This window comes from Neoarius graeffei, chromosome 7 (assembly GCF_027579695.1).
Source record: "Neoarius graeffei isolate fNeoGra1 chromosome 7, fNeoGra1.pri, whole genome shotgun sequence".
NCBI classification, from domain to species: Eukaryota; Metazoa; Chordata; class Actinopteri; order Siluriformes; family Ariidae; genus Neoarius; species Neoarius graeffei.
In genome coordinates, this window is record NC_083575.1 from 41627393 (window position 1) to 41637548 (window position 10156).

The window sequence follows — 10156 nt, forward strand, 5'->3', positions numbered from 1 at the left end:
CTTCTGGCTTGTCCACATGAGCTTTAGCAAACTGCAGACAAACAGCAATGTTCTTTTTGGAGAGCAGCGGCTTTCTCCTTGCAACCCTGCCATGCACACCATTGTTGTTCAGTGTTCTCCTGATGGTGGACTCATGAACATTAGTCAATGTGAGAGAGGCCTTCAGTTGCTTAGAAGTTACCCTGGGGTCCTTTGTGACCTCGCCGACTATTACACGCCTTGCTCTTGGAGTGATCTTTGTTGGTCGACCACTCCTGGGGAGGGTAACAATGGTCTTGAATTTCCTCCATTTGTACACAATCTGTCTGATTGTGGATTGGTGGAGTCCAAACTCTTTAGAGATGGTTTTGTAACCTTTTCCAGCCTGATGAGCATCAACGCTTTTTCTGAGGTCCTCAGAAATCTCCTTTGTTCGTGCCATGATACACTTCCACAAACGTGTTATGAAGATCAGACTTTGATAGATCCCTGTTTTTTAAATAAAACAGGGTGTCCACTCACACCTGATTGTCATCCCATTGATTGAAAACACCTGACTCTAATTTCACCTTCAAATTAACTGCTAATCCTAGCTCTTTACCCCTTAATGACAACATATGACAACCCCGTGTATATCCCACAATGACGACATATGACGACCCTGTGTATATCCCATAATGACGACATATGATGACCCTGTGTATATCCCATAATGACGACATATGACACCTTGTCTAAAACCTTGTCAAAACCTTGTCTTTAGACTTTTTTTTCTTGTAAATATGTTCTAAGGGTGAACAGTATATACATATACAAGGGTGGCTGTAGCAACTGCTTTAAGGGGTAAAAAGCTAGAGGTTCATATACTTTTGCCACTCACATATGTAATATTGATCATTTTTCCTCAATAAATAAATGACCAAGTATAATATTTTTTGTCTCATTTGTTTAACTGGGTTCTCTTTATCTACTTTTAGGACTTGTGCGAAAATCTGATGATGTTTTAGGTCATATTTATGCAGAAATGTAGAAAATTCTAAAGGGTTCACAAACTTTCAAGCACCACTGTACAGTAGTGCCTTGCTGTTAAAACAAAAGGATTCAGAACTGAACTGATTTGCCAACAAAATGAGGTTCTAGGAGTATTTGTCCACCAGATGCATGTACACATACAGTTACACTACAGTATAAGTGTGTATCTGCACAACACAACACAAGTCAAGTCAAGTTTATTTTTATAACGCTTTTAACAATAGACATTGTCACAAAGCAGCTTTACAGAATTTTAATGACTTTAAACATGAGCTAATTTTATCCCTAATCTATCCCCAATGAGCAAGCCTGTGGTGACAGTGGCAAGGAAAAACTCCCTCAGATGACATGAGGAAGAAACCTTGAGAGGAGCCAGACTCAAAAGGGAACCCATCCTCATTTGGGTGATAGACAATGTGATAACATTTTTAACAGTTTTAACATGAAATCTGTTTTGTTGATGTTATAAAATGTTCACTGATGGAAACTTGAGTGCAAAACTGTTCATGACAACTGCAGTCCTAAAGTTAGCAAGTCAACTGTAGTCCTCAGACACACTATTTCCAACACACTATTTCCTAGTGTGCCCCTTACTGTCGATAATATGAATGAATGATATGTTTATTATTCTTTAAATAGTCCCATTATTGAGGCAATTTTTAAATAGAATTAATCCATGCATGTTGCCATCTGGATAATTTAATGTTTGCTTTCAAAGTTCTACTCTTTATAATCAGATTCATCACGGACCACAGATCCCCGGTGAATGCTTCTGCTTCTGATGTTTTTTGCTTTTGCACTGCACTACTGTACATTGCTCATAAACAAACCGTTTTATAGCAAATCTCATACATATGTCCAGCACAGCATAATATTATAAAGAAATATATAATCTTGAAGACTGGGCAGCATGGTGGTGTAGTGGTTAGCACTGTCACCTCATAGCAAGAAGGTTCTGGGTTCAAGCCCAGTGGCTGATGGGGGCCTTTCTCTGTGGAGTTTGCATGTACTCCCTGTGTCTGTGTGGGTTTCCTCCGAGTGCTCCGGTTTCCCCCACAGTCCAAAGACATGCATGTTAGGCTAATTGGTAACTCTAAATTGACCATAGGTGTGAATGTGAGTGTGAATGGTTGTTTGTCTCTATGTGTCAGCCCTACGATGACCTGGCAACTTGTCCAGGGTGTACCCCGCCTCTCACCCATAGTCAGCTGGGATAGGCTCCAGCTTGCCTGCGACCCTGCACAGGGTGAGTGGTTATGGATAATGGATGGATGGATGGATGGAGGATACTGAAGACATAAAATGAGGACTATAACTGACAGGCATATCTGCTACTTCTGGTATGAAAGGCCAAAAAACCTGATATAGTGTAACTGAGGTGTTGGATGTACACTAGGATAAAAATCCACAGCTCTTACTTTTTTTTAAAATAACAATACTAGCCTTAGACAATATGATTTCATGAGAGCTTAATACAAATTTGAATAAACATTGGTTGGATCTGATTAAATGTCATACACATGACATTGTTCGAAAAGGTTCAAAAACTAATCCGAGAATTAGCCTTCATATTTTTTCCTATTATTACAAATTTGTAAGTGTTGCTACTGACAACAGCAGGTGTTTTGTTTTGTGTTTCAGGAATTTTCCCTTGTAACTGCCTATATGTATGCTTTAACTCTTTAAATCTGCATGAAAAGCCTCAAATTTGAGTGTTTGGAATAAATATGGACCTCAGTCCCTAAACACAGAAACCAAATGATTCATTGTTATGCAGAACAGTGAATCTGGTTAGACTTACAAGCTGCATGCTGTGGAATACATCAGTTACAAGGGCAGGGTTCTCACCTCTGTCAAACTGTGGATGTAAAAAGAATGTCTGAAGGAACTCGAGGTTAATCAGCAACCTGCAAACAAAATATGGTCATCAGCTTGACATTAAGGTGAAGCAGTTTTTCTGTAGTGGGGACATTCCACTGAATGGGTGCCATTTGCTTGTTGTACCACTCCCAAATTAAACTTAATTTGTTATATCTTTTCAACACTGATTATAATAACACACATTTAACTATTCAAAATGTGTATTGGTCAACCTCAGGCTACGTTACAAGGTTTGGAAGACAAAGATGGCTGCATTTTTTTCAGTCCTGTTACCAAAACTCTGAAAGTAACAGGACTGAGTTTTTAGCCTAGGATTAGCTAATACATGGAATTAAGCCACATGGCGTCATCGCTAATACCATGACCACACTTAGCACATTCTAGTGATTTACCAAAAATCTGTATTTTTAAAATAAACAAATATCATCTAAGAAATAATTTAAGTAACAGGACAGTATGTTGACATTGACCTTATCAGTCAAAGTTAAAAAATCATCAAATATACAGAAAAGTAAATGAGAGAACTAACTTTTAGTCTTCCCATGGCCTTCAGAAGACACAACTGATGTAACTTCCTGTTGAGCATGTGATTTATGGAATGTTCCAAATTTGTCAGATGGGGTAATAGGTTTGGGTAACAGGACTGAGTGAAAACCCAGGGACACGACTAAAATGTGTATTTTAACTAAGATAGTGTGGATTTCTTATGAAAAAAAAATCTTTAAACCATGGATAGGCTATGGAGTCAGGGGCGTTGTGGCTCAGGTGGATAAGGCGCCATACCATAAATCCAGAGACATGGGTTCGATTCTGACCCGAGGTTATTGCCTGATCCCTCCCTGTCTCTCTTTCCTGCTCATTTCCTGTCTCTACACTCTCCTATCCAATAAAGGTGAAAAAAGCTACCCCCTCCCCCCCAAAAAAAAGGATATGGAGTCACACAACAGTGCAAAAGAAATACTGTTTCTGAAGGATTTTAATCATAATATTTCATAGTTAAGTTAGAGTGTGGGGACAGGTAACACATGCTATTTTTCAGTGTTTTAGGTAGTTTTTATTAATCCTTACAATTATATATCTTAAATTTGAAATCAGATCAATGTGCAGGACATTCTGCATAATAAGGAAATTTATTTTAAAGTACATTTTTATGTGCATTTATACATATAATTTTCTAGGGACGGAAATGGCACAGATTCGGTGGAATGGCTCAGTGCAAAATGTGTCATGTATATATATATATATATATATATATATATATATATATATATATATATATATATATATATATATATATGTATATATATATATAGCCTGTGGGTAATTTGCTAATTGTGCTGCCTCCATTTGAGATGTAATCATTACCTCGCAGTACAGTAAAGTCCCCTTGTTACTTGGTTAATGAATAGATATACAAGAGAGCTACAGTGACCTATGATGATGTTGGTGTGCATGTTGTCTCACAAATTACAGTCTGTCTGTTATACTACAGCTCACACACTCAGCTTAACATTTTATAAAGTAGGGGGTGTTTTTCTTTCAGTATGCTGACAGTGTGTATAGTCTGACTATAGCATCAAATGTAGTGTGCATGTAGTGGCTTCTACACAGTTAGAGGAGGTCATATGAGCGTTCTGCAGTACCATTCCAAGGAAGGCAGATGGAATTCCAAGGAGGGGACTCAAGGACTGTGTGGTGCAACTGACAGAGGTGTTTACAAACATCTTCAACCTTTCACTGTCACAGTGCATTGTCCCCAAATGCTTCATGTCTGCCACCATTGTTGCAGTCCCCAAAAAGACAGTAATCAACAGTCTCAGTGACTTCAGACCACTGGAGCTAACCCCTACTGTAATGAAGTGCTTTGAGAGGCTGGTCCTTAAGCACATCAAATCTGCCCTCCCACCTATCCTGGACCAACACCAGTTCACCTACAGAGCCAACAGATCAAGGATGCTATTGCCGGACTACAATTCTGTGTTCAACATGATCATCCCCAGCAGAATGCTCACCAAACTGCTCAAGATGAATATTGGCCAGCAAAACAAGTAGGTGGATTAAGGACTTTTTAACAAACCACCCACAGATTTGGACCCCACCCACCCCTCTGGCCCTGATACTGAGGACTGGAGCTCCACAGGGCTGTGTGCTGAGCCCTCTTCTCTATTCCTTTTAGATTAGATTAGATTAGATTAGATTAGATTAGATTAGATTAGATTAGATTAGATTAGATAAAACTTTATTGATCCCTTTGGGCAGGGTCCCTCAGGTAAATTAAGATTCCAGCAGCATCATTACAGATAAACAGAGAAAATAAACAGAGGAAACTTCTAGATAAATTAAAATAAATTATTTACATATACAAATATAAAAAGAATAAGATATGGGGAAGGGGGGAAGGAGGGGGGAAGGAGGGAGGAAGGGGGGAGGAGGGGGGAAGGGGGGCAGCGGCAGGAGAGATATTGCACTTTATATTGCACATTATATTGCACATTGTCCGGTATTGCGTATTGTTAGGCTAGGCTACTGCTCCTTCCCATCCTCTGTCCACCTGTTACGGTAACAGTGTTACCCCTCCTCCCCCCCAGAGAGGAGTTGTACAGTCTGATGGCATGAGGGACAAAGGAGTTTTTAAGTCTGTTCATCCTGCACTTGGGAAGGAGCATTCGGTCACTGAACAGGCTCCTCTGGTTGCTGATGACGGTGTGCAGAGGGTGACTGGCATCGTCCATGATGTTCAATAGTTTGTCCATAGATCTCTTCTCTGCCACCATCACCAGAGAGTCCAGCTTCATGCTGACCACAGAGCCGGCCCGCCTGATCAGTTTGTCCAGCCTGGATGTGTCCTTCTTGGATGTGCTGCCCCCCCAGCACACCACGGTGTAAAACAGGACACTGGCGACCACAGACTGATAGAACATCCACAGGAGTTTCCTGCAGATGTTAAAGGACCGCAGCCTCCTAAGGAAGTATAGCCTGCTCTGTCCCTTCCTGTATAAGTGTTTGGTGTTGCAAGTCCAGTCTAGCTTGCTGTCCAGCCACAGCCCGAGGTACTTGTAGGAATCCACAGCCTCCACCTCGACTCCCTCGATCAGAACTGGTTGTGACCTTGGTCTGGACCTCACAAAGTCAATGACCAGCTCCTTGGTCTTCGAGGTGTTGAGCTGCAGATGGTTCCTGTTGCACCACACAGCAAAGTCCCTCACCAGGCTCCTATACTCCTCCTCTCTGTCGTCACTGATACACCCAATGATGGCTGTGTCATCGGCAAACTTCTGAATGTGACACAGCTCCGAGTTGTAGCAGAAGTCCGCGGTGTACAGGGTGAAGAGAAGAGGGGCCAGCACCATGCCCTGGGGTGCTCTGGTGCTATTAATCACAGTGTCAGACATGATGTCCTTCAGCCTGATGTACTGCGGCCTGTCAGTGAGGTAGCTGGAGATCCAGGTGACCAGGCAGGGGTCCACTCGCATCCTGTTCAGTTTGTCCTGAAGCAATAGAGGCTGGATGGTGTTGAAGGCACTCGAGAAGTCCAAGAAGAGGATCCTCACTGTGCCATTTCCCTTATCCAGATGCGAGTGGGCTCGTTGTAGCAGGTAGAGGATGGCATCTTCCACATCGACACCTGCCCGGTACGTAAACTGCAGACAGTCCTGGGCATGTTGTACCTGGGGTCTGAGGAAGCTGAGGAAGAGCCGCTCCAACGTCTTCATCAGATGTGAAGTGAATGCCACCGGTCGGAAGTCGTTCAGCTCGCTGGGCCAATTCTTTTTGGGAACTGGAACGATACATGATGTCTTCCAGAGGGTTGGCACTCTCCCCAGCTGCAGGCTGAGGTTGAAGATGCGTTGAAGTGGTTCACCCAGTTCAGCAGCACAGGTCACACCTTGTCCGGGCTTGCTGCTTTCCTGGGGTGAAGCTTCCTCAGTTGACCTCTGACCTGGTCTGCAATAATACATGGAGGAGTCTGTGTTGAGGTGGGGGAGGAGGGGGCTGCTGTGATGACTGGGGGGAGGTGTGTTGAGGGAAGAAGGAGAGATGGCTACAGTGAGGGAGAGGGTGGGGGGGATGTGGGCTGGTTGAACCATATAATTGGGTAATGTATGCATGGGCGCCACCGGGGGGGAAAGGTTAGAACAATTCTAGGGGCCCAGCACTGCCATGGGGCCCTTTAAGGGGCTGATAATATGCTTTTAATGATTTTAATAAGACTTTTGAAATAACAACAATGCAATATTCCATCTGGTAAAATGAGCGAATTGAACAAGGTTGTCTATTTCTTGATTTCTTCAACATATTGTCATTTAACCCTCCCCCTTTTGCGAAATGGTATGGTCCAGTTCTGGTAGAAGCGCGATCCGTTAAATCTGTGTGCTGATCAGTGCAACGCTACTCGCTGCTGTGTCGCGGTGCAGCAGCCAGCCAGCCAGCCAGCAGTGGAGTGCGTACAGTCTATGATCGCTAAATATGAAGAGTGGCTGTCAAAAATGTAAAGAAAGGCAGCTGAAAGCTGAGAGGGACCGGAGAGGCAGGCAACTGGTCACTCAGTTTTTCCCAAAGAAAGGTAGCTATCGCTCACATGTGTGTTCAAAATATTAGCGAATGGTAAATGAACAGTATGAACATGGTTGGATTAGCCTATCAAGAGAACACTTTTACAGTTTGTACAGTGACATTTTTTCCATTTTAATAACTGAACTGACTTGTGTGATAAACAAGATGAAATATTACGTTATGCTGGTGCTAATAACCAGTTTCATAACTAATGGGGTGCCCTAAATATGCACAGATTCAGCCTCAGGGGGACCTTCGCCCTACCAAACCACTGAACCCCCCTTTGGAGAAGGAGGTAAGCAGCAATACAACCCATAAATGCTTTAGGATTGAAGTTTTTAATGAGCGAGCGCCATATACAGTTTGCTAGATTAAAGTGTTGCTAATAGTTTGCTAGATTAAAGTGTTGCTTAGCAGCAGTGGCGGCTGGTAGTTTTTCAAACAGGGGAGGCTGGTCGGTTACGATATTTCCAGATTTTAAAAGAAAAAAGAAAAAACACATCAATTTTGCCCATACTCTTGCCTCTGATCTGGCTGATTGTTGGCAGGGTCACAAACTGTGAAATAACAGGTTCTTTTGGCCCATTAGCCTACTGTCCAATATACATGATGGTGGTGTTGGGGGGGTATATTTTAACATTTTATATTTTAAAATTGTGGCATGTTGTTTAAAAATTGATCATTATTGAAAGGAGCTCTTTGTCAGGAACCTCAGCAGTAACAGCAGAGTGTTCTGGAATAGGCACAAGCACTGACCTTGGGGAGCCAAACATAGAGCTGGGTGCCACACATTTCATTCAATGACACTTTCCCTATATTTTACTTATTTTGACTGAGAAATGTTTTATTGACAATTTTGATAACCCTTCACTTTTAATCCAGGTCTGTAGTGTGAAATGTTCTCGGCTGTGTTTTTGTTTAAAAATGTTTTCCAAATTGTAGCTGTGTTTAATTCATATCCAGAGAAATATATATTCCAATATAATATACTCAGCATAAACATTTTAAATAGATTCTATATTTTTGGTCCATCCATGACATATTACTAAAGTAGCCTATTTACTGTTGTTGATGTGGGTCATTGCTATTAGCCAATTCACTTTCTCGTACCAGGAGAGCTGAAGGGAACGAGTATTATTCCCTACCTTTTTCACCAAGTCAATTTGAGGCGTTGGTCTACCCTGCTCTTTAATTTTAAATTTTTCCTCGAAAGGAAGACTGGCAAATGGCTTCACCAAAATTAAATCAGCAATGCTTGGCATCCGTGCGCAACTTTCTTGCTAGCTGACTATCCCCCTCAAGTTCAAGTTCAGTCACTCAAATAAACAAAATTTCTGGAACTAAGATACCAAACTTGACAACACTATATTTACACTTTATTTACAATGAAAATATATACAAGCTAAAAAAGCTGGTAGAAACCATATGTAATGAATGAAATCGAAATGTAAGCTGATCTCTTACAATACACCACAGCACTTGTGAATCCACATGGGACTGAACTGAAATTCACTGCTGCCTGTCTATATTTGAAACGAGCTGTCAATCAAAGAAAATATCTGGCCGCTTTCACCAATCACCAGTCTCCTCGCGGAAAGCTTTGCCATGTCCCTCCCACTTTGAGGCTCGGAGTCCGTGGGCGGGTGTTTTCGCAGTATTTGTCCAATAACCGTCTTGCATTTTGAGATTGAAAAGCGCATAGCTCCCAAATGCCATTGAAGTCCACTGAGGCTGGGAGTCCGTGAGACTCCGTGGGCGGGCATTTTCGCAGTATTTGTCCAATAATCGTCTTGCATTTTGAGATTGAAAAGCGCACAGCTCCCAAATGCCATTGAAGTCCACTGAGGCTGGGCTGCATCGCACTGTCACGAGGGGGAAAAACTCACGCGCACATTAGGCGAACTGGGGAAAGTTATAACAGAATGATTTCGCACTGTAGTTGGGTTGAGCACATATATTTCTATGATTCTGGATCTGAAATAGCAATGTTATAAGGTTGGCTATAACATAAGCCTAGCGCAATTCATCCTATGTTCGTCATTTTTAGAGGAGGCTGAGCCTCCCTCATTGTCTTAGAGCAATCGCCCGTGCTTAGCAGTCACATCACACATTTCACTACCAATTGTCCTAGCACAAGAAGGCATGTGGCAAAAGCTTGAATTTTCATTTGTGATTGTAAATGCACCAGAATTAGTCACTGACCAGTTTTCATCTAGTCCCTTGTAGGTTAATACATAAAATGTAATAACAAAGTCACAAACTCAAGGTCCATGGGCTATCAAAAGTCAAATAATGACAATAGTGCAATTGTGACGAGGGTGGGCAAAGTTGAGGGGCCCAAAATTCTAATCTTTCATGGGGCCCAAAATTTCTGGCGGCGCCCCTGAATGTATGTACAATTAGAAGAGTAAACTACCACTGTGGGACAAGACACAAATACACACATACAATAAGGGGTATGAAACAAGGTGAAACTTGCAATTTTCTTGTGTAGTCTGTCAACAACAAAAATAGACAGATCTGCATGTTCTTCCATCTGCAATTACACATCAATGAGTGGGTACAGAGATGCCCCTTGTGTGTATTTGCATCTTGGTGCTTATCCTTAGCTTAGATGGACTTGTAATTTTATTCTCTGGTAACAGAGGATTGCAAAGAAGTAAATATAGACCAGTCCAAGAAGCCCCATACTATCACAAACACACAGACA